Source organism: Pararge aegeria, chromosome 18 (assembly GCF_905163445.1).
Source record: "Pararge aegeria chromosome 18, ilParAegt1.1, whole genome shotgun sequence".
In the NCBI taxonomy this organism is placed as follows: Eukaryota; Metazoa; Arthropoda; class Insecta; order Lepidoptera; family Nymphalidae; genus Pararge; species Pararge aegeria.
Window position 1 is genome coordinate 9,054,570 of NC_053197.1, and position 26,635 is coordinate 9,081,204.

At 33.8% G+C, this 26,635-nt stretch overlaps 1 protein-coding gene across 1 annotated transcript in view; it reads left to right on the forward strand.

Moving 5' to 3' along the window:
- The first annotated feature begins 12,518 nt into the window (after positions 1 to 12,518).
- Positions 12,519 to 26,635, forward strand: part of LOC120631620 — a 300,382-nt gene continuing 286,265 nt past the window's right edge. Inside the window, exon 1 of the mRNA XM_039901276.1 lies at positions 12,519 to 12,869. The gene's annotated coding sequence lies outside the window, so the exon portion shown is untranslated. The remainder of the gene's footprint in view (positions 12,870 to 26,635) is intronic.

Sequence of the window (26,635 nt, forward strand, 5' to 3'; positions counted from 1 at the left end):
TTCAGGACGACATTGAGGTTGACTTTAGAACACGCAGAATAAAGTTGATCGCTATTTTTTATTTAGTTTCTCACTGGCTAGTAATAACCAAGTACTGTTTGTCTATATATATAATACATGCAGGGTCAATTGTAATCACTGTCAGAATTGGTTTAATGATTGGTTGGCTACTGTGAGAATACGGAAATATAAACAGGTATTTGAATGTCTAAATCATAATAATATAGGTACAACTATACTTAACAGAGTGTGAGGTTCCGAGTTCGATCCCGGCAGGGGCAGTGTGGGAATTTATAATTTCCTTTGGTCTTGTATGATGGATTGATTCGGCCGTGGCTAGTTACCACTCTACCCACAAAGACTTGCCGCTATGCGAATTATCGTTCCGGTATGATGTCGCTTAGAAACCGTTTAAGGATTTTATATACGAAACCGTATAAATACCATACCCCTAACAGGTTAACCCTTTACCATCTAAGACTGCATCATCTCTTATCAGCAGATTAAATTAATAAATATATTACAGTCACTTGAAGTGGAAAAAAGAAACGCTAAATACAATGATCGATTTAAATATGTCTTTTTCCAATTTGAAAACAAATATTTTCATATAAAAACAATCTATTAGCGACTGAAAACCCAGATAATCGTTACATCTAAACAAGCTGATGTCTGTGGCATCTTCCTTCGTTCCGGTAGAAAGCAGACCAATCTATGAAACTAAGACAATTTCATGACCTACATTAGCATAAATCCCGGCTTACTACAATAGCAGTATTATTATAATACTAGCGGACCCCCGCGACTTCGTATGCTTATGAGTCAATCGAGAAGCTAGAATATATCTGATGCTAACATCATAATCATCTTGGCTAGCTATTATTTTTCGTGGCATTTTATTTGATACATACATACATACATCCATCCTCACAAACTTTCGCATTTATAATATTAGTAGGATGGTACGATGCATTCGATCGTTGTCCCACATGCCTTGCGAATAACATCTTTATCTCCGAAAATATTTATCAGATCCTTATCTAAAAATAAGACCATACATGCTTCATAGAATACACTTTTAAGTAAACAAAGAATTATTAAAATCGATTTAAATTTAACGGAGCTATGAAGTAAAATTTATAAAAAATTTCATTCCATTTCCCGGAGGAAACTTATTGTTTATCAGGATAAAAAGTATCCTATGTGTTGACCTGGAATATCAACTAACACGTCACCAAATTTTATTTAAATCCGTTAAGTAGTTTTCACGTGATGCCCGGACAGACAGACAGACAAAGACAAAAATAATTTTTAAGTTATAAGTAGGTAGGTACTGCTGTTAATTCCGTTTATTAAATATTAAAAAACTCACTGACTATTTAATTCAAAGGAGCTGCCCTAACAAATAACTTTAGTGAGCCAATCTAAGTGGATCAAGCTAAATTCTATTTTAAATCCATATGGATATCCTTTATGTAATGAACAGATAAATAAATAAACTTATACTGCTCAAAATTAATGAAAGCAAAATACAGAAACATAAAGTAAATATTTATTCAAATAAATACAAACTTAACTATTCTGGAGGTCTAAAATTATAAACATATTTGATATTGGATATATTATCACGAAATTACTTCTCCAAATACGTGGAAATCCTGTTTGTAACTAACAAGACCCGTGCGTTGGCCCGAAAGCCTTGGCATAGTAAACATTACCTACACAAGGGTAAATAACAAAATATTATTATAATATAGTTAATTATCATTTCCTTATTCATTACAATTTTCTTATTTTTTAAGTATATTATTTAACTCAGCTTACCCGTTTCAATACATATGTATTACCAGTGGCGTGCATAGAGGGTATAAACAGGGTATGCAGAACGAGTTATAAATACTCAAAGGTAGGTTTTTTATAACTCTTACAATGCCTATCCTAAGTTTTTTATTAATCGTACTGGAGATTTTCTTTATTTTAAATCGTCTGCATACCCTGTGCGTGCAAGTATTATGTTCCTAGGCTTATGTACCCTATAGGTAATACAAAAGTATTCAAACAATTTGTATATTTTGTACTTAATGCTTTCCGAATGGAAAAAGTATCCAATAACCATCTCCACGACGGAAGCTTTAAATGTTCCAAATTTCATAAGTGCCAGTAGGTACATATGTACAATGTACATACAAGTATCCAAAACAAACATTCACACTTTTTCAGGTTTCTATTTAGCTTAGGGACCAAGACGCTATTCCGCTACCATCTTAGACTGCATTAATACTTACCACCAGGTCAGATTGAAGTCAAGGTAATTTTGGAAAGATTTTTTTTTAATTCAAATTACCCCTTGACTAAAATCTGACCTAGTGGTAAGTGATGATGCAGTCTAAAATGGTAGCGCACTAACCTGTTAGGAATAAGGCAGTTATATTAAACCTCTACACGGTTTTTAAGCGACATCGTACCGGCTTAGTTTGACTTTGACATGAATTAAAAGCATAAACATATTAGAACCGCTTAAGGTTCTTACAAAAGTCGAGCTTTATTTAAGCGTATATATTGTACCATGAATTCCATTACGTGTACCTAAAAATTTCATTTAGGTAAAGCGTAGAATTGTGGTGAGGTTGGAAACTTTGATAGCTTTGCCGGCGGAATATTAAGACAAAACGTCCTATAAATATCATTGATATGTAACCCATATTGGAGTAGCGTTATTCCAATACAGCTACCGTTATATCGAACGCAAATAGTTTGGGTAGCAGCTGCGTGATAATGCGGCAAACGAAGCTCAACCACGACAATACGCCCATGTTATGAGTTGAAGCGAGTTAAGTAATGTTTTTTTAAAGTCCTGAAGTGGCGACCTTGCTGCGGTAAGCGCAGCTTTGTTAGATCCCCGGACAGACTTCAAGCGGGTCGCAGGTAGTTGATGGATACAGGCGGCATAAAATCGTAGGGTGGGGAAAGACCTATGTCTAGCAGTTCTTACCATACAGCTGAAATTAAAAATGCTAAAAAAAATATTCGTCGTCCAGGATAATTATAGGCGACAATTCGTTAACACAGTCGAAACTACATAGTCTCCAGCACCAACGCAATGTCGCCTGTTTATCGGTTTTTTAACCTGATATACTTCGGTGAGTGTGCTCAGGAACTTCACAATCTTGTTCCTCCTTCCCCGTTCTACCACAGAAAAGGGAGACACCGTGAGCGGTGGCATCCTTATGTGGTTGATATTCCATCAACACGCACGAAACGTTTTTTATCCACGTTTCTGATACGTGCCGCTAAGATGTGGAACGCCCTCCCGGCAACTGTGTTTCCTGCCACGTATAATTTGAGTACCTTCAAGGCTACAGTGAATAGGCTTTTTCTAGGCAAGCGTGCGCCAACCTAGACCTCATCATTGCTTTCTAACGGGCATGATTGTCGTCAAACGCTGGCCTATCGTTAATAAAAAAAAAAAAATTAAAAATGCGTTTTTAACAAAGAAAAAGTATTTTTTTTTTAACGATTCGACCTATAATCTCTAATCTTTGGACCACCGAAATACCAACAATCTTTCTGGGACAAAACAAAGGGTTTCTATATAAAATTGCTGTCCAACTAGGTAGTTGGCATAACATACCTACATGACTGGGTAACAATTCAGAATTATGTAATTGATAAATTTTATTCAATGGATAACTTCTGGTTATTTATTTAGACTACGAATTGAAGTCGTAACTAAGTAGTAATTAAGTGTGAAATTTCGGACAGTGACTGTCAAGGTTGACTGCCAAAACTTGCAAATCCACGAGACGCTCAAGTTCTCAGCTAGTTTCTGATTTGCAGTGTTTACGTGAATAACAGCTCCACAAGGTGTATTAATCGTCTCAGTCGAATGCTAAAACAATTATTATCTGAGGCAAAAAATGCAAAAAGCCTCGTGGTTCAGATAGAGAATTATTTTTTTATAGTAATAACTGATGGATAATGCAAGCCGGTCGGCGTACACAGAGAAAAACAACGCAGGGAACCCAAGGAAAACGTCCTACAAAGTGCCGCCTTATGTCCATCAACCTGAGCCGTAGGTGTTAAGCCTCAAGTGTATAATTACATCGGCACCCACGATCCTCAGACCGAAACACAGCATTGACTGTCACAAAAAGCTCTACTTCCACGGAGAATAGCTCTACTACCTCTACCTACTAGAGTTTCCTCTTTGAATGACAAGGCGCAAGGATAAATAATAAATAAATACATAAATAAATAAATATACTACGACATTGCACACATCGCCATCTAGCCCCAAAGTAAGCAAATTCAAATTCAAATTCAAATTCATTTATTTCAAGTAGGCCTACTTTATAAGCACTTTTGAAACGTCAAGCATACCTTGTGTTATGGGTACTAAGATGACTGTTGAATATTTTTACGAATAATATACATAAATACTTATAATATACAGATAAACACCCAGACACTGAAAAACATTCATGTTCATCACACAAACATTTTTCAGTTGTGGGAATCGAACCCACGGCCTTGGACTCAGAAAGCAGGGTCGCTGCCCACTGCGCCACTCGGCCATCAAAAGAAAAGAAGGATGAATTGAAGAATTGGTTTGATTTACTTGTTCACTCCAAAATAGGATCTCGCGCTGTAACGTAAATAACTTTTACTTTTAAGCGTAAAATCATTAATTGATATACGAGTAAGTTTATGAATTTCATACGAATTCTGATTGGTTTAACCAATCAGAACACGTAGCCGCAAATCTTGCTCAAAATGCATTTCAGTGTACATGTAATGTTTAAGTGCGGTTGTTAATGAAGCTAGTGTATCTAATTTGGAAGCCTCATACGAAGGCGAGGTTGAGCAACTGCACTAAACAGTTTTATTGCCCTATCATACTAGCGTACGCAGAACGCGAGCGGTTATTAATTTTTAATTTAAACACTCGAACGAATGTAAACATGAAAACTATGCAGCCGTATTTGCTAGTTGAATATTTAATGGTGAAATACCTTTCATGTTATCAGAACCTCTGCTATTTAATAAATGAATTCTCCAAAAGAGTTTGATAGAAAAAAGTTGTAGTTTTTATTCCCGTTAATTTGATTATTATATATAGTAGTATTTTTGTATGAGTTCTTGTTCGATCCATGTATTATTCAGTATTAGGAATATGACATTTTAAATAATTCTGCATAGCTGGATCGAACTTACATACATATATCTCTAATTGGATGTTGGCTATAAATTATCTGGGCTTCAACATCAGCAACAAAGGTGGTTGCAATATAGAAGTCCGTCGTCGTATAGAAATAGGAAAGAGTGCTTTTTCTCGGCTCTTTAAATTATGGAAAGATTGAAACATCTCACGACGTACTTAGTACACCTAGTACGCACACTCATCTTCTCCATCTTTCTTTATGGAGCAAGGTCACTGACCTAAAGAAGATCAATGTTTTTGAGATGTGGTGCTTGAGACGAAAGCTGAACATCTGGATAAAGTACAGGAGCAACGTCTCAATGTTAAAAGCTGGGCTAGCAAACTCGTGTACTTTATACTAAGGAAAGACTCGAGCAGTATGAAAAAACTGATGCTCACAGGGAAGATCGTAGAAAAGAAATCTCGTGGACGTAACACGAGACGTTGGACGGACCAGGCGAGGTAGCGCTCAACTATCTCATCTGCATGCGGTGAAAATTAGGAAGATATGGAGACACATTGTGAAGCGGACAAAATCAGTAAGGAGCCACGATCCTCAATTATGGGGAAGCAACTCAGGAAGAAGTGAGTTATAATGATTAGGCTTAATGTGCTCTAGAGGAAAAAGTAAATCCTAAATTTAAACTTCCATAGCTGTACACCCATCAAGTTACATATTTGAATTATCGTCATCATCATCATATCAACCAGTCCACTACGGGGCACTCCCACAATGACAACCACGCTGACCTAGTGCGAATTGGACTCCACACGCCTTTAAGAACATTATGGACAACTCACAGGCATGCAAGTTTCCTCACGATGTTTCCCATCACTGTTGAAGCAAGTTACATTTTAATTGCTTAAAACGCATAAAACTTCGAAAAGTTGTAGGTGTGCGTGCAGGAATTTAACTCGGCCTCCTGAAAGTGATGTGAGTGAGTCCTTACCATAAGGCTATCACCGATTCCCTTCCCATGTTTGGATAAACGTTGCGTATCCTTGTCCTGAATAAAATACGATAGATTTATGTGTAGCAGTTGTCAAAAGTTTCGTATAAGCTCGTTTCTGTGATAGAAAAGAGACGAACATGCATTCGTAATGTTACAAAGCACCTAATCACTATAATGTGTGGGTAACGTTTACAAAGATCTGATTAAAGTCTTTCAAAAGTAATCATTCCAAATCTTCGAACTCTAGTTCGTTATTCACAGTCAGCTACTAAGGAAACATAGGAATGCAGTAACCCCTAAAGGCACTGATTGCCTTGTTACAGAAACGGTGAGCACGCCCACTCCTATTAGTGTCATTGTAAAGGTCGAAATAACATTCGAAAGTTGGTTCCTCTAGTGTATGTAGAAACGAACAATCCACTCGTTTACCAATAAAGGAATTAATCTGTCTGTCCATATTTAAAAGTTTATTTTTATCGCTGCAAATATCTTATTAAGCTCCTATGAGTATTTGAACAAGAGCAAAACCGAAACCCTCGTCTGCCTTCATTGTTATAGCCTTGAAAAACTGATGTTTTTGATATAATGAACATTAAATTATATGAAAGTGATAGATAGATACATGGAAAGCGAACTTTTTTTAATCTAGTAAATATCAGCTTTTCTGTTGAATATAGAATTTCTTGATGAATGGATATTTAAAAATCGCACGCGGTTAAAATAGGTTGCCAACTTTTTTCTTCTTCGTTTTTCTTCAAATACCTTCACTTCAGGCTGAAATCTTATTTATTACTTTAATATATAAATACTTTATGTTACTTCTGGATAAAATGGCTTTCAAATGTTAAAAGACTTATTTAAGTCGGTATATAGTAGTCTTATTTAAGTCGGTAGTAGTCTTTCTCATAGTTTATCGCAATATAAATCAATACACCCTTCCCTCTTTAAAATATTTATACGTAAAAGCTACGCGTATTAAGTGGTAGGCAAACACTATAAATTCCATAAATGTGTATGTATATCTAAGCAAGAATTCGATTTTGACACGGAGAGTAACATAGGCCACTTTAGATTCTGGAAAAAAAATAAAATCCCACGGGTGGTTTACAGAAACATTCGTGTTTTGAAACAAAATATCCGTCCTTCTTTCACGCCCTAACAAAGCAACCAAACAACCTATTCGCTACGGGTAACACGGCGGGGTGCAGCTAGTAATCTATTACCGTAGGCGCTTTCGAGCGCAAGTGTATTAAGATCATTAATGCCTCAAAAGCAATAAGTTCATATTCGTGCGTAACTAATACCAGGTTTGGAATGTAGGGCAAAGATTTTTATCTACAAATTTAAAATCAATTCATTGTAATAATAACACAAAGTAATTAGATTAGGTAGCGTTGGTTCTGAGGGTAGTTTATCCTATGTGATAACAAAAATGTCGATAATCGTCTCATTTGCGTCAAGCTAGTCAAGCAACATTGAGATTACCGAATTAGCGGTATAAGCGGTATGCAATTATAATGTTGGAATCATCATTTATCATGGTTGCAGTCAAAAAAAATAAGAGAACTTTCCTTCGTAGTTTAAAGAACATGTTAATCCGCCAATCCCGCTCATTATGCCTAAATATCGTTGCCCAAGAGTTGGTATGGTGTCAGCTTCATTATGGTAGTCATCATGATCATATTCGTCATCACTTCTTCTTATTTTTGCCTGACGGAGCTCGTCCGGTGAAGTACCGCTTATTGCTGCCGCAAAGCAGCATTATAATGGTTAATGTTATCGTATTATATGTATAACCAAATTGTGGAAACTTCATTGGTTTATGTGATACAAAAATACGGCATTACTTTTATGTGTAATAATACTGTTTGTTTCCTTTGAAAAGCTAATAAATAAATAAATTATTTCAAAGCTATGTTCTGATCTGAATAGCATGGTGGCCGGTGTTATTACATACACATATGGCTTAACACATACGCAACTAGTTATTGGACACAGGGCAGCGCGTTTTGGCACTGCACGTCCTTTCACAAAAAAGTGTGTACATTTCTACGTCAGCTTGTACTTCTATCATTGGCCTAATTAATATCCCATTATAGGCAAGGCTGTATCATCTAAGTATAACTAGAACACAGAAAGATGTGCAGCTACGAATATGACTCGCAATTTTTACAATCCAATGTAGACTAAAATATAATTATTAGTATCTTTAGGATACACATAATTACCTGTGTATGTCACTGAACCGATTGTGATTAAATCTTTTGCATGTTTTTGCTTAACTATCCTGGGATAGGTCGCGCTGCGATCAGAATCCGGGATTTATTTTTTCAGAGTAGGACAGAATCTTAAGGGCCCGCTATTATAATATCCATACTTATTTATTTATTTTATTATTTACTCCTACAGCGAGCAAGGCAATCGTTCATCCTTATCAGGTTGCGAAAGTCAGACGACAGTTGCGGGAAATCTCTTGGCTTGACAAATAAATTTGAAATAATTAACTCCTGGCAACAAATTCTAAAAATCTAGCAAGTCGATGAAATTTAATATTACAACTGAAAATTCATTATTAGCTTTTGAAACAAATTATATTTTTTCTAATTAACGATAAGTATGAGCGAAAAATTTGGTAGGCATTAATTATAAAATATAAGTACACTATAAAGATTGCTCAGAAATTTCTAGGTATGCGGAAATACAAGGTACTTAAATTACAAATTATCTTACTATGCTTAGCATTATCCGCAAAATTGTCGTCGCGGTTTTCAATGCAAATTGCAAGAATTTTAAAATGAATAATAAATGTTTAATAGCACACTACTGTAATACATTTTCTTTTATGTTTAGTTTTTTTTATGTCGTAATATGTATATGTATTTAAATTAGATTTGAAGTTATGTCTTATTATAAAATTGATGAATTACTTAATGACGAGGTTGTTTGGAAGAATCCGGCTCCGCTTTCATCTCTCACAATACAGAAAATTCATTATTTTAAAATGTATAATGTAAATTGTTGATATTGGAAAAGAGCAACACTTGAATTTCTTGCCGGCTTCTTCACGGTAGAATCTGGTCATCAGGTAGGTCATCTGCTTGGTCCGTAAATTATATACTTAAAAAAAAAAAGATATATATTTGATAGAGAACGAAGTCGCGGGGAACCGCTGGTGCATCTAAAATTCGAACTCTACCCGTAAAAAAACCATTGTTCTGTAAGTTTATTCACTTCGGGTTAGCTGCGAAGAAAAGCCTGCTGTACATAATACTCACTTACGGTATAGAAAGAATAATAGCCTGTATTAATATAATAGAGTTCCATTTTTCTTCTCCTTTGTAATTTATTTGAAATCTGCTCAAGCATCATGATCAAATAAGGCGCGCTAGTCGATTAATCCAACGGTATTGTGAACTGTGGATTTAGTACAAGATTTGCTCGCTAGCAATCGAGGAATCGTTTTCGAGTATAAAACCCTGTATCATCGATGTAAATTGGATCTAATGTATTTCGTTTTAGAGTCGCAAATTCTGTAATTCTGTTTTTTGCTTTAATAACGTTCTGTCGAAAGCTCGGTCTAAATAATTATAGGCAAATTTAAGCTTTAACACGATGCAAATAAGATAAATTTTATCGCAATGTTCTCGTATTTCCATACTCGTAAAGGACTCCTCGATCTTGCGATCGAGGAGGATGCGAGGAAATCTTGTACTAAGACTGGTGGAGTGTGTTTGGATAAGGCACAAGTCTATAATAGATAGTGGTCCGCCATTCAAGGCACGAGGAAGTTCTGACCCAGTCTGTTGAAGATCTTGGAAATGCACTTTGCTTATTGCGCTTTTATACTTCTTTAAGTTTTATTTTAATGATCGATTCTATTATTTCATATTATATTTACAAAAGGCATGTAAAGTAGTAAGTATAGTTTTTACTAACGTAAGCAGTTATCTTTTAGGAGATGATATATTATAAAATCTATGGAGTCAACATTTATATTGAAGCTTATAGTTAACCAAAAATTTAACAAACAAATACTGACATCCAGTATAGTTTGGTACAAAATTAGTAACAGTAAATAAAAGAGCATAAAGTAAGCTACCGGGAACCCTAAGTAAGACTAGAACATAAGTTTAGTTTAGGAATTATGTGTTCAATTCGATAAGTCAATGAGTGGATTCATAAATAGTCTTGGATGAAGAGATGCTTGCAACGGAGATTTTTGTAGTGGTATAGCTAGTCAAAAATATTTATATATGCTTATTTATGTGTTCTCTTTTGTTTTTTCTCTAATCTCGATGCACCCAAAGACACGGGATATCCTAGTTTTGGGGGTCCAGGGTGTTTTTAGAATAAACATTGTACTTTATATCAAATAAAGTATTTTTTTTTATAGGCATGGTTATTTAATACAGGCACTAATACGTACCGATTATAACACTAAATTTACAAGTCTTTTACTGTTTTCCTTTTCATAACACACACCGATAGGGATGTCTACTTTCAGATATGCAAATTTAGTTTTGTGTACAACAGAAATGATACCACTGTAAGCTTCAATATCAATTGACAGCTCTAAAAGTACCTACTGCCTTTTTCTCAAACACATTACGGTTATGGTCATAGTTTTAGACCTGTCATCTACTTTATTGTATTATGTATATCAGAGAAGCACATTAGGTCAGTACGAAGTTTGGCCTTCCTTGCGGGAGACCGAGCTCGATCCCTGCACCTCAACTTTTCTGAGTAATGAGTGTGTATAAAAAACAATGTAATGTGTGATTTAAGCAATTAAATATAACCTCTTTTGCTAGCGGTGAAGATTTATTTTTCTCAATTGACTTCTGTAGATCGCTACAGCATTCAAATTCGAATTCAAAAAATTCTTTATTCAAATAGGCCTACAACAGGCATTATAAATCTTTCATGCAAACATGTTTACATTCTTCCAAAGGTCTAGGAGCCCAAGACGTGCTTAGCCGGATAAAATTAATCATTCAGAGATGCCATGTTATAGTTGGACGGTAATGGGTTCTAAAATTCGTTTAACAAATTATGTGTACAGTCTAGCAATTATGAATTCAAGTAAAACCGGGGTTTATTAGTAGAGTTAGTTCACAAATGATCTGATTAAACAAAATGAATACAGCAAAGATCAGAAGTTTAAATTAAAGTACTCCAAAGTACCTATTGCAAAGCTTCAGTAGTAAACACTGAAGAAAGGATGGTAAAAGTTTAACACATGTCAATTAAGTTAAATATTTGTACAACTAACATGTACATGTACATGTACATGTACGTGTACATTTTGAAAGATGACAACCCATTCAAATTATAGAAGACTCTCCTGAGGTAGATTTACATCGTCACAAATCAAAAGCCTTAGGTACCTACGTCCATAACTAGAGGCGTAATCATAAACAGAAAACGTTGGACAAAAGATGGGCGTAGCGTTAAAGACGTTCATTTGAGTATAATATTTGTGTATAAACTAAATTACACCACGGCTTAAAATTTGGTTGAGCTAGGCGAAAAATTCTTTTAGATCAACTACATTCTGATTTCTGCTCTAAAAGTAGAGCATATAGTATTTTTGATATACTATATGTTCTACTTTCTACTACCTACTTATTTTCAATCTCTTTCTAGGATGCACAAAAGGTATCCTGTGGAGAAAATTCTGATTTAAGTATCATTTAAATATAGGTATAGTTAGGAGGTATCTAGAAAATTATATTATATGTACGGTACATTGTTTGTTCGCCCGGAAGAACCTCCTAGAAGGCATTATTAGAGCGCACTGCTTCTATGTTGTTGCGAGAAAAATAATGATTTCGTAAGAAAAATGCAATAGTGATTAGGTATCTATATATAACCTTAATAATGTTTATAATTATTATTGACCTACTCATCAGACCTTATTAATTTTGCACAGATTAAAATAATCGTTTCTTAAGATGGAATATACTTACAAAGATTTATATAGAAAGCAAAGGTTTTTGATTAGATTGCTCTAACTTAAATAAACTTATGTTCACCGTCGTTGTATTACAACAGCGCGCTCTATCGAAAACGGCCGGCATTACATCGTGCATCGCAAGTTGCAATACATCCATGCTCTAAGAAACTTTTATAAATGTGCATAACTGATGATTTCTTGATAAAAGTAATCTTATTCTATTCATTTATAATAAATATAATCGTTTGATGTATGAAACAGTTTTATTTTGTAGTAAGCTGTAAGTTCTTGAAGTGTTTATGTATTAGTATGGGTATATTGATTCTCGCGTTCGCCGCTAGATGGACTGCGGCGCACCCGTGAAGTGAGATTCAATATGGCGGCACCATTCGCCTCTGGAACAGGGCGGGGAGCACAGTCGCCGAATTGCCACTACGACATCTACGCGTATTTTTGTCGAAACATTCGTCTGCGTGAATAGAACGCGGGTGATATTGCGAAATAATCGTGTGTTTCTGTGTTCGTTTATGCTGTTTGTGTTATAATATGTGTGGAATGGTGATTTAGTGGTGTGTAACGTGCAAGGACTTTAGGGTAACAATGTCTAGCAGTTGACATGTTTATCTGTGTCGTGTGTGAAGATTTTCCCTTCGCGTGAGGAGGTGCGGTGCGTTAGTGTGCGCGGTAGTGGCTAGTGTGAGTGCCGCGGCCGTGGTTACGCGAGGATCCAATGATGGATTGCATTTCCTGGGATGTATAGGTAAAAATCACTAGCTGTAGTTCCAACGAGAGTTATCATAACTGTCCACAAAGCCATGCACGCAATAAGAATGGTTTCGGTATCGGTCCACTGGTGCTTTGTTAAAAATGTAGCTAGACTTTTATAATGTAGCGCATGAATTTTTGTGTAAATGTTTGATGCATCCTTGAATCGATTGAGATAATGGAACTTAGATTGCGAAATACTCGCTCTTTAACTTTTTTAGTTTCCTCTTAGAGTTAAGCAGGTCGTTGAGACCTTGAAGCTTGTCTGTTCGCTTTACTATTTGTTTTCCTCCACAAAGATCTCTTCAGTGTTTATCATATTTTGTAAGTCCATCTTTTCAGGTTCGTTTATTGTTTATTAAATGTTTCAGATTCCTATTGGAATTACCAATTATAACGATAATTACTTGTCAATTAGCTAAATAATTGAAAATAAACCAAAAAACGCAGTGAGCTTTTTATTAAAAGTGATTCAAACGCTTGCACAAAGTCTTGTACAAATGAATCTTAATTCATTACATTCATGCAGAGTCGCGCCAGAATATGGTTCCCCTCGCTCTGTTCACTGCCTCTGGTTATCAGCTTACAAAATGACTAAAGCTGTCCTACTCCGACAAACAGCTAATCTGTATCTATCCGTCTCTTTTCGGCGCATATTGCGCGTTTTTCTTCTTTTACCGCGTCATATGCCAGTGTTAAACCATGAGCACAGTTTCGAGTGTTTGAAAAGTAAAGTCGATTCAATACCCTTTCATCGTCGCATGTAGAGACATAACCCCGATGCAGCAATTTGATCTTAATTGATTGGAAGTTCTTTGTTTAAGGGTTCGGTAGGTAATACTAATAAGGGGTATGTTAAGGGCACTGCGCATCTATACAGCGCAGTTAGACATTCAGTACCCGCCCGCGTCGCACGTGGATTCCTTGTGGACAACCCACCGTGACTCTATTGTGTTGACAAGTGCGACAAATGACTGTATTATATTATTATTAGAAGTGATAATAAACGGAGATCGTAAGATCCCACTTGCTCCATTTAATTATCAAATCAGCATTAGCATCGCTGGACAATAACAACTAGTGAACTTTTGGAGAAAAATCTTATACCTAGGTAGGTACAGCTCCAGCTTAAAATTGCTCCTTCGGATAGTTGTTATAAAGGTAAAGCTACTGAAATGAATGAAATGGCGATGATTTGGAAAATGTATTCGTGGTTTAGATTTAACAGGACTTTAAAATAGGTTTATTGTACAAAGCACATGCTGAATAAATCTATTTTTAAGTTTCATAAATTTAAAATGCATCTAGAATTATAAAATAAGGTACCTTCATCGTTTATGTTCTATTCATTGCCAGCAAACAAAAAAAATTAAAATAATGCGTCTCTTAACTGTATCATTATTTAATAAAGCTTCAAATTTTATTTATATCCTTCGCTAGACACTTGACTAGAAACGATTTGAACGTCTTCTGAATGATTTAATATCTAACTATAAAATCATGACAACGATTCTGAACATTCCAAGATAACACAATCATCAATCATTTCATTCTTAACTCAATTTGGAGTAACCAAGTAACTAGGTCAGTGTTTAATGTGTGTAAATATTAAGAACTTCGTTAATTAAGATTAACTTACGTTTTTTTATTGACATATAATCACACCTTGACTGTATCCTTCGTATTCATTATTTCAAAGGGAAAAACTACAAGAACTATCTGTGATGTTCATTTAGTACATTCTTTGGTTTGTGGTCTAAGGCAAGATAAGTATGCTTAGTTATATTTGTTAATTACACTTGATAATACAATCCATAATAATATTGTAAATGCGAAAGTATTTTAATTTGTTTATTTGTTATCTGTGTCCAGCTGAACCATTGCAATGATTTGGATGAAATTTGGCATTTTATCCTGGAAATTGACATTAGAGAGTTTCTATCCCAGAAAAGCTACGTAGTAACGTTCCCGAATAATTTAAAATAAAGCATTTGGTATATGAATGGCTTTACAGCTATACAAATTTGTTCCCATTTCTAAATACATATGTTTCAAAAGCGAAAGATTAGAGTTGGTAGAGCAAATGTTTGTTATTGCAGTGTATTCATTTTGTCCGGCTGTAATATCTTAAATGATTATAGCGACGTTTTGTTCCTTTTTTTATCCATAATTAACTATGATTCCGACAATTATGTTAACTTTAACAATGCACTCTGCTAGTATAATAGAAATAAATTAAATTAGGAATTCGTTAATGTAAGCTGCTAAGTTCACCGCACAAATGTCGGATAAGTTTATCTCAGTTTGCAGCCGAGCTTTGGAATCCTAAAGCAATTCACACAGAGGCAAACAACGAACAGGAGATGAGTGTTTGATTTCCAAACAAATACTTGACCCTTCTCGGACGCCACAAACCAAGGATTGGCTTGCGAACTCACAAAATTGACATCCTCTATCGTGCACCGGACGTATAGAAACAAATATAGGGTCATAAAAGAAAAGCATTTCGGTACAAAAGTAGAGATTTTTTTTGTCTGCCAGCCAAGAACTGTTAACTGAAATTGTTTCCAGTAAAGTTTGGTATCTAATTTATCATTCAGTTCGTTTTTCGTTCGTCGTTTAAAATATATAAGGGTGTCGTTTCAATATTTCCAAAGGCTATTTTTATTGTTTGAACTATAAACTGATTGACTGCTTTGTTTATAAATATGTCAATTTAGGGTCAAACATTGCTTTGAGAACTAATGCAAAGATGCTATGTAAAAACTTTGAAGATCATGGTCTTTAAATGTATTATAAACAGATAATATTTTATTTTTTAACTTTGTAAAGATGAAGCAGAAAATACGAATCTTCTCCTCATTTTTAGTCTGCTAGCGTCCTTAAAGACCAATTGAATTAAAGCAGTATGTATCTATTATATTCCCTTACCATTTTAAAGTTTATCTATTTAATTTGCTACCTGTGTCTTCATAATAGGATTTGCTAAGTAAACGATTTTATCGACAATCTTCGATTGCTTTCGACGTTCCGTTCGAAGTTACAAATAAGATTATAATCTCGTGCCCGATATCATTTTTAATACCGTTCTCTAGCCCGAATTCAATCGGGTAAGCTACTAACTTGTTATTGATAGAAAAATATTTTTTTTTTAAGTGTTAGTGTCTATTTAAACATAAACCAATTATTCTGGTACACTAATTTGGAAACTTGTCTGAAATTTATTTACTATAAAACAAAGGCTCCCAGTAATATTAATATGTTATTAGTGTTTATTAATGAATCACAATGCAAAATAATAAACGCACGTTAAATTAATAAAAATACACGATGTATTCAAAGGGACTAAAGATAAGATCTATGAACCACATTAGTAAAGTATTATGAAATTCGCTTTACTTATAAACCTAAATAATATTAACTATCACAAAATAGATAAGATATTTCAAGAGGATGTTTCGGCATACTTATAATTAGGTATGACTACTAAAACTATATTAATTACTTATGAGAATAAACTGTACAGTTGAACTGTTGCGTTTAAGTTAATGAAGTTTGCTCAGTTGTAACTACAAGTTGGTAAATAGTAAATTAATACAGTTGTAGCTGTAGTAAGTTTTGTTCCTAGACCAAGAGAAGTGAGACTTCATCATGGAACTCTGACATGCAATGCTTAACTAGTAGGAGTAAATTATTTAGACATCTCAAGATGTAAACGTTAAAATAATAGTGCTCAATTAAATTAGTTTGTTTTGTCGACTGTGGCAATCTAAAACTTAAAACCTGCACTTAAGATCTTTCAAACAATAAACTTGTTTTCTTTGTCGGGTGTCATATTATACAAGCTTGAATATTATAGAAAAACTAAGGAATTTGAACAATTAACGATTTGTTCAATTGTTGTTATGTATTGTTATAAGTAAAGATTTTTCGATTATACCTAGGTGTTTCATTTACGAATATCGCAAAGTATCTTTTTTCCAATTATTTTAAAGCAAAAAAGAAAACAATATTGCGACATAACTTACTGACTGAATTAATAGATCCCTCTGACATATTCTGACATATTTTTCTCCGGTTCTGCAGTATGTCTAAAATTTAATCTATTATTGGTCCATTGCTTTCAACAATCAAACTTTTTTACTACGTTGAACTGACCTTCTCAATATTGTTATCAAGTTGCCGGCTGTGCTAATTATTACCTATGTATTTTAAATATGACTAGTTTCTGCTTGCAACTGCTTTCTTTTTATTTTTTGCTTCGCTAGTTTTTTTTAATTTGCAACTGATTGACCTGTTTCAAATGATTTATTTGTTAAAATTAAAGTGTTTGTGCTATTGTCTTATTCTATTTAGTTTTCATTTGTGATATTTCTCTTGATCACAAAAAATTAAAACGAGACCATTAATATACCATTAACAACAAAAGTTATTTTTTATGATGTTGATAAAAAAATATAAATCAAAAACTTCAATCAAGCGACCAGGTTAACCACCCAGTTGTTTAACTATTTATTTTATAAATTAGTTGTATTTATGAAGTAAATAGTTAAACAACTGTTACTATGATGTATGTTATCACTTTCTTACGAATAAATGAGCAATTTTTATACAGTCTATAAGTTTATTGGGTCCGATCTATCAGTCTTAAGTAGGATTTCCAAGAAAATTTATGACCTGCCTGTAGCAAAGACGCTAGTCACTTGCCTTAAAGTTAATATGTGTTGTTCTTCATTTAGGAAACAACCCATAAGAATTTACTCACTTAGCTTTATTTTGATGTTGATTTTTTTATTATGATTTATTAATTAAATCGTAAAACAAATTAAATATTATGAAAGTCTTACTATTTAAGTCTTAAGTATTTAGTCTTTTAGATTATAATTATGTGAGATAAGAATTATAATAAAATTAAGAAGAATAGTGCTACAAAAAATTAATATAATAAGTGGGAGTGTACAAGTGACAGAAATACAAGTGACTTTCATTGAATCCCGATACAAAGTAAAGGACTAGTTAATGTTAGAAATAACATTACCTTTCGATTTAGATCGAAATATAAATAAAAGTATTAAAATGGAAGAAAAGTATTCGTACTGAAACAAAATTAGCCAACATGAAAATCGGTAAGGATTAAGATAAAATATATCACACTAAGTTACAACTGATTCACATACATATCCATGGGTATATTAAATAGGAAGAAGAAATTTTTTCTTATAGGGTTTTTCATAAAAGCTTAAATGCAGACTTACCTATCAGTGCTGATCATCAAGGCACAATCCTTAACTCACCGGCATTTACTTGACCGAGCTCATCTTAGTAAGCATTAACGTAATTTCATCTCCATGGTACCATATTTTACTAAAATAAAATAGGTTCTTTGAGTTTTATTTCAACCGGATGCAATTACGAAATATGATTTCAACGTCAGAAATGTTGGGATGTGTGAATTACAAGATTAGTCTTTTGCTCTGTGTCACGGATATTTTTAATAAGCGTTTCAAGTAAATATGTAAATGTACAACAAAACTGGTAATAGCAAATTATACTGACAAAGCTGAATTTGAATAGCCATATCTTTAATTTTCTAAATTAACTAATACAACTACATACCGTGGCTCTTGATGTACATTATTAAAGTAAATCAGAGTATAGGGGCGCTCTCATTTAGACTTATTCCGAATGAAAGGTCGAATTACTCGTATGTCTCAATAACGTTCCGGTACACGTTATTTCGTAAATCCGTTCGAAAAGTGTTTTTGTTTACTCGAACGATAACAACTGCGTGTTTGGTCTATCTTGGCGCGACCTAACTTGTTAATGTTTTGTTATAAAGTTTAATGCCGTTTCCCCGAGCGTACTTGGAAATAAATGCGCAACGAAAAAGGAAGGCAAAGACGAGCTGTTATAGACCACGCTGGTTCGTGCTTCACAAATCGTTGCGATTGAAGATAAGTAAATTTCCTCGTCGTAAATGGGTTCTGTGTCAAATTGAATTACTCTATGACGCTAATTTTCTTTCAAATATGAATGAACAAAAACGAGTGAAAGCCATGTTATAATCTTAAACGTTTGGTAGTTTATATATGACACAAGCTGTGGCCCGCGACTTCGTCTGCGTTTGGTTTTGTTTTTACATATTTTTACTCGCAATAATTTAAACATAAAACATCCGATTGGAATGTATTATAATGTATTTCACTGCTGTATTTAAAATAAAGACCCTTGGTGATAAAACCATTCATTTGAATAAGAATGAATACTGCGATACTTATGTAACCCACTTTTGTTAATACCGGCGATCTAATAAAATTTCGAAAGCTGCTAATAGTTAGATATAATATTAACTCGCAGATTTTAAGTAGGGAATAATGAGTACTTTAATCATGTAGTAAATAATTTTTATGTATTATCAAATGTTGTCTCAGCCTACGCCAAGAAACAAGTTCTTTTTTAATCTTTCCTCTTAATAATATTAGTATAGATTTAATATTGATAAAAATGCATTGGTTGTTGAAAAAAACAATTTGAGTCGTAGTAAATACAATTCTTTAATGAAACCTTAATGATTTAAGGTACATACATGATAATTAACCTACTGATAATTAACGATGTGTATATTATTTCAATCACATAAAAAGTGAAAGTTTGGGAAGCTTTTAAATGTTAATTGTTTAGATAACGCATTAAACGGACTTCCGCTTCGTGATGTAGATATATTTGAAAAGTACGTATTCAGATTAGTAGTATAGTAAAATCAGTCAATTCCAATTTTCTAAATATGTATGTGTAAGGTGCAGAAACCGCAAAAAATTGCTAATATTATAACTGCTTTTGTGCTTTGATCACGCAGCAAAATATCAACTGATTCATGTGTTTTTTTGCATAGAGCCAGTTTGCTTAGGATATTTTAGGTCTTAGACCAAAACACAGCATCATTTATACCGGAAAAACAACTAATATTTACTTGTCACGTTCATGAGCTGCGGGCAGAAATTTGCTCATTGTAAAAATATTCTGTAAAGTAAAAATTTTTCTTATTGGTACTATTTTTCAAGCGGCTAGTTCAGTTTGTTTTAAAATTTGGCAAAGCGAAATTTAATGCTATTGCCCCAAGCATACCTACTCGGAAATAAATGCGCAACGAAAATGGAATGTAAGACAAAGTGCTGGAACAAACTGTTCTACAAATTGTTGCGATTTCGAATAAAAGTTTAGTTTAGTTGTAAACAGGTTTTGTCAGTTTCAAAGTGAAATTTTATGAAGACTTGTGGAGATGCTACTTCAATGATAAAAGAACTGTAGCAACGTTACATAGAAATACAAGAAGACATCTGAGCCAATCCACACTCGCTTTTGAAATTTCAATTTTCAGTCTCATACTATAAATGTAACTGTTTCTTTGATTTGTTTTGCATATATGCATGTTCAATGTCTGAAGCTACTTATTTGAAACTTATCAACATTGATGTTGGAGATATGGTTATTTTTCGCGTAGTTTTATCCCACAAACATCCGGGAAGTGCTTAGTTTAAAATTTCTTTGTTATCTATGAACAGCTTGACTTTCTTGATCTCGATTGAATTGCAAACTTTTCTTCATTTTTTTTATTCCACTACAAATTAGCCCTTGACTTCTATCTCACCTGCTAATAAGTGAGGATGTAGTTTAAGAGGGTAACAGGCTAACCTGTTAGTAGTACGGCAGATATATTAAACTCATACCTAAACGGTTTCCACGTGCCATCGTACTAGATCGCTAATTCTTAGCCGTATTTATCGGTAGGTTGGTATCTAGCCACGGCCGACGCCTCTCAACAGACAGAAATTTGCAGTCAACAGCCTTGTTATTTTTAATATTACTGAAGAGGTTATATTATGTGTTCAAACCATAGCTTGTTTTACTTGAGTATGTGACACACTGACGTAATGGATCAGCGGGCGACGATGCCGCCGTGTTGTTGACGTTGTATTGTGATGTCGCTATTATACTTTACGTATATATTCGTTTGACTATTAAAGTAATCTTAGAAAATATATAAAAGCTCTTAAAAATATAATGATAAAATAAATTAAATTATCTAATTATGTTTAAATTTTATGTATTTCAAACGAACCTAAAAGATAGCTACATATAACTATGTAGATACACTTCTTAATGAGATTTTTAATGTCACACACGCGTAGTAAAATTAAGGCTATTTTGTTGCTAAATGAGAACATAACTACTTTAGTAGGTTTTTACAGCTTTGCCTTCGCCTATTAAAGCAAAAGGTAGTACCTACATCAGTGTATGAACTACAGTGATAAAACAGTAAAAACATATTTTCATTTTATTTTGTTGATTGTTTAGGTACTTCTCCACGTCTCCTATCTTTATTTTTATTAATTTCTCATGACAAATAAAAATTCAATTGACCTAGTATGGGGGGGTTGCTAGTTCAAGGTGGCTATATAGATTTACAACCCTCATTTCGGCTTCCTGGCATCCGGAAGGATACTCCCATCATCTCAACCGGTGGACGTCCATTGTTGGATATTGGTATTTTGTAAGAACTTCCACTCTTAAAAGATGCATCGACTGCCTGCCTGTGACTCGATGGCGTCGGGCCATCTTGTGGGTGGTTCCACACGAGCTCACTGAAAGAAACCTAATAAACCGGGTACTCATTTGTGGTTCTTTATTACGACGTAATGAAATCGACCCATTTTTGAAGAACCACCAACGTTGCGTTTTGCAGAGCGATGTGGCCATTCCAGTAGATGTCTAAGGATCAGATTAAAATATACCAACGATTTTGAGATTACCCTCTTTAGAAGCTCCTCTATCAATACATTAAATGTTTATAACAGTCCAGTGCTGGACTGGACTGTTATAGACTTTTGCCTCGACCAATGGGAAGGTTTATAATCACCATGTATGTAGTAACTGTAAACTTCCAAAGTCGCCTTTACTTTTACGACACCCTGTGTTCTGATCAAAAGGCACCGAATCTACAGATAGTAATATAGGTACTTGATACTTAGGTATAAACGCCTCCAGGGGGATCTAGATAGAAATAAATTCCAAAAGAAAAAGGAATGCAAAGACAAAGCTAGGTTATAGATTGCATTGCATCCAGTGGCGTGCACAGGGCTTTTGACCAGGGTATGCATAAAGACGGAAGGTTCCATAAAATGGTAAAATCCTTTGCATACAAACATTTTAGGGTATGCAGTGCTTTTGTGCATGTATGAAGTGCACGCCACTGATTGCATCGTACTTTACAAATTGTGGTGATTGTAGATAAATCATTCGTATTCGTAAATGGGTTTCCCTGTTATGAATTGAATTACTTTTATTCATCTTATATAAGAAATCTTGTATTCTGAGTAAGTTTACTTAGAAGTTTACCTTTTATATAAAAAAACAACTGTAAATACAACATTTCATAAATAATGATAATAATATACTAACATACTTATTCCAGATTTACATGTAACAAAAAATATGTACTCCCAAATTAATTAATCATTCACAATACTTAATTATATTTATACAAAATATTTAGGTAGTTTAGGTGAACTCCCTCCATTGTCTTCTGACACTTTAAGTTTAGATTGTCAAAGAGACAAAGAATACCAAACAGTGATCCATGAGAACACACCCTTACAAAAATAGAGGCGTGCTTTACGTAAGGTAGGAATGAAATGTTGCCTTATTTTCTCTTGTTATTTAAAGCCAAAGCCTCAGCCTGAGTTAAATGACAAGAACATGAGGTCGATTTCCAATTCCCCCATTTTTGGCCATACACTTCCACCACCCTGCAGTGGTGGAAGTGTATGGCCGCATCTAGTTACCACCTTACCATTACCACTTGACAAGTATACGTTTCTATACGATGATACTTTTCCCTCATCGGCATCAATATGTTACCCAGACATACTAAGGTACGAAGAACTGCAGTTCCTTTCAGTAGATACGTATTATTATTATAAGATTATAAACTTCAAAAGATTTTACCATCATGACAGCTACTTCCCAACGGAATATTTATTATATATATGAGAAGTTAGAATTTAAGACTTTGAAGTTAGCCAAATAAGGCGCATTTTACTTCCTGATTGTCTTTCGAAATTCGAGAACACAACAAAGATCGCGATCGGCCGGCAATTTGTGTACTTTAAAAAAGCCACTAACATACACGAGATGAGATTAATTAAAAAAAAAGATTAACGGAGAGTCGATATAAATGGAGAATTACATAGTTTTTCTACTTTGATACTGATGCCCTACGGGATCTTGCTACGGGGCAATATAATATAATATTTATGTTTCAAAAACGAGCTGTCCGATCTGAAAAATTTAAAGAAATAGGTATACTTATTTATTACAATTTAATATTTGTAAAACAAAACATTAATTGTTGTAAAAAATTGGATATATACAATCATATTAGAAACGGAAATAAATTAGTTATATTGATATAAGCATATCGTCTCAGAAAAGTGCAAAAATCCTTTGTGGGGGTATATGCTTATATAACTGACTTAGTATATACGTTTTGTCTATCTGTAAGGATATAAATAAATAAATTAATTAAATACGGTATTATAAGATTTACCTTTACATAATTTTAAAGAATGTGTATAAGAACACATTTAATTCCTCGATGTTACTATACTATTGATTATTTTCTTATTTGTTATTGCCAAGCACCGCTCCGCTTTTATCTCAAACAAGAGAAACAAATGATTGTTAAATTGTTATATGGTGTTGGAAAAGCCAGCTTCTCCTCGATAGAATCTGCCTTCCGAACCGGTGGTAGAGACACTACAAACATACTCACTTGACGTTTTAAAAGTTCTGATATTAAGCATATTGAAATAAATAAATTTTTTATTTAGAATTTTGATTAAGTGTTTTCTATAATAGTTTGCTATTTTTATTCCAATATCAAAACTAGCCGGAGTAAATGCGCCAGTCTTTGGTTGTGTGGCATAGAACCGCAAATGGAACTTTATTCACGGGCGAATTTCCCTATAGGCCGAGCAGGCCCGAGCCAAAGGCGCTTAAATTTCGGGAGCGGCAGAACTTAATGAGAATTTATAGGTCAACATTTAAAAGCCCAAAAACGTGTCAATAGCACCTCGCAATAAAACCTTCCGGGATAACTATTGTTAAAACTTAGGATCATCGAAATGGATTAAAGTTCGAGCAGATCATTTTCATTTTTCTTTACAACTACTGACTGATTATATTACATTAGTCGTATTCGTTTTGGTACGCGATAGAGAAGAAGAATAACAGTTCCTGGGATCAGTCATATTACCACTGCCTCGCGCCCGCAGGACTTCTAACAGCGCATTTGATTTGTTAATCATAAATCATCGTAAATATATTTAATTTTTCGCCCTTCACAGAAAGTATGTGGGTCTTATATAGGCCCAGCACCGATGCTGGCTTTGTTTTTTTGGATTTATATTCTTTACTACAGTAAATTAGAAAAATATGCCTACGACAAAGGCGAAACTAAATGTCCATTTTCTTTTATCGTAAATAAAGTGAATAGAGTTATAATAGTGCACAGATAGAAATGACGTCCTAATATTTGTAAAATGTCTAAGATCTATTTAAATGAAATACAAATTTTGAAATATTTTAGGTACATAAAACAAAAGTAATAAACTATAAATATTAACACATAAATACATAACCGTACGCGCAAATATTAATAAGCTGGTGGAGGCTTTAAGCCAATGGCATGATTGGGCTTGCAATGAGAAAGCTACAATAAAAATAGAAAAATAAGAAAGTTTTCATCTCTACTTTAAGAACAATATATCAGTTCCATCTAAAACGCCAGTTTAAATAACTGCAAATAGGTTTGTTCCAATAGGACGTGTTTCAATAGGAGCGCAAACAATAAATTGTCGACGAGTCGCAATTGCCTGGGGTGAGCGAGCTCATTGAAACATCCAATGATAGTTGAGGTAAGTTATTTGAATATTAATGCATTTCATCGTATTTTATTTGATCGACTAGCTAACTACGGTCTATTAGGGCATCATAATTTTATGAAAAAACAAGCACTTTATTATTTTGATACGACTACATTGTCTAAGTTACATACGATTTTCTCGTTCGCAATCGAGGTCTCGTTTTCAAGCAATAAACTCTGTATCGGCAAAGTAAAATTTACCTATTTCACTTGTTTTAGAATCGCAAATCCTGTACTTCCGATTTTTGTTTACAAACGTATGTCAAACGACAAACTAAAGAACAAAAGAACACGAGCTAAAGAATTGTAGGCAAATTTGAGCTCTAAGATAATATTAATAAGCCAATAAAGAATATACTATAATAGGTATAGTAATAACCATTTTACTTCGATGTTCAATTGCTTGTGTGTTTTTTAATCAACTGCTTGTTTTTAAAGTCACCTTAATTTAAAAAATATAAAAGCATGTAGGGGATAGTTCTATTACCTACTCTCTTTTATATTTTTTAATACAAGTATAGTAGCAACAATAGTCAATACTTTAAAGACATAAATTAAAACTATTATACGTCACACAGCTATTGCTCTCGCGTAATTGTCATGGCATTTGTGCTATTTCATACTGGTTAAAGTAACTAAACTCAGTATAGTAACTAGCTAAAGTCGGACTGACACGCGGTTAGCAGATGTTAAGCATTCAAATAACTTGGAAAAAAGGAATAATAAGTATAATTTTAACATTGTTGGCTTTCATCTTTTACAATTATAATCCTTGAATACTCTAGGGACATTAAAGTTTATCTTATAAAACTGAAATTTGAAATATTGCTTTAGGAATGATAAATCTAATGTGATAAGATATAGCTGATTCTATTTATATATTCTGATTATGCTTTGTAGTATAACCTACTACTAATGTTTTTTTTTTACTCCGGAAATGATGGCGATATAGGAGCCACCTGACGTTCAAAAAAAAACTCTACAAATGCAATAGGGCTAAATTTATACTTGGTTTTTATAGATATGTAAATTTACAAAAGAGAGTTTAAGTATATTAAAAACACAAAAATTTGTATTTATATGTACTTTTTATATTTTTATTGTTCATAAATACCAGTTAGGAAAATAAAAGAAGATTAGAAGCACAAAAAAGTAGGCGTAACACAAAGTAGTAGAAATACAAAAGGCGGCCTTATCGGTTAGGAGTGATCTTAGCTGCCAGGCAACCATAGGATTAGGACAACAGGGTTCTCAGTAGTAACCAAAGTAGGAAAAAAGGTTCATAATAGTTAAAAAATATCGTTGAAGTCTTTTCTTCCGATATGTGGTAGTAGGCCTAAAAATATCAGAAAATCATTAAAAGGAGTTGTCGTGTTTTACCCGAAACATTCGCATAATAACTAACTTAAAATGTTTTAGGGGAGCCGACTGCAAGTTGAATTTAGCTTCACTTAAAGTTACGAATTTCTGCTTGGACAAATTCCAACTTTTAATACTACAGTCGCTGAATTTAAACTTTGCCAGACGTAGTTCGAAGGTGTAATTTTTGTTCCTACGACTGCTAATCGACAAATACCTACTATTTCGAAGAGTATCCTTCGATTTAACGAACTTCCAAATTTATTTTTATTAACTTTTCATTACTAAGACATTGTTATCAATATTGTATTTGTTGGTTTGATTCTTGACATGGAAGTGTTTTTTTGCGTAGTTATTATTATAATGTATAAGTAGGACTAAGTATTGCTCTTGGTTTCACTCGCGTTAACTAAGGGTAA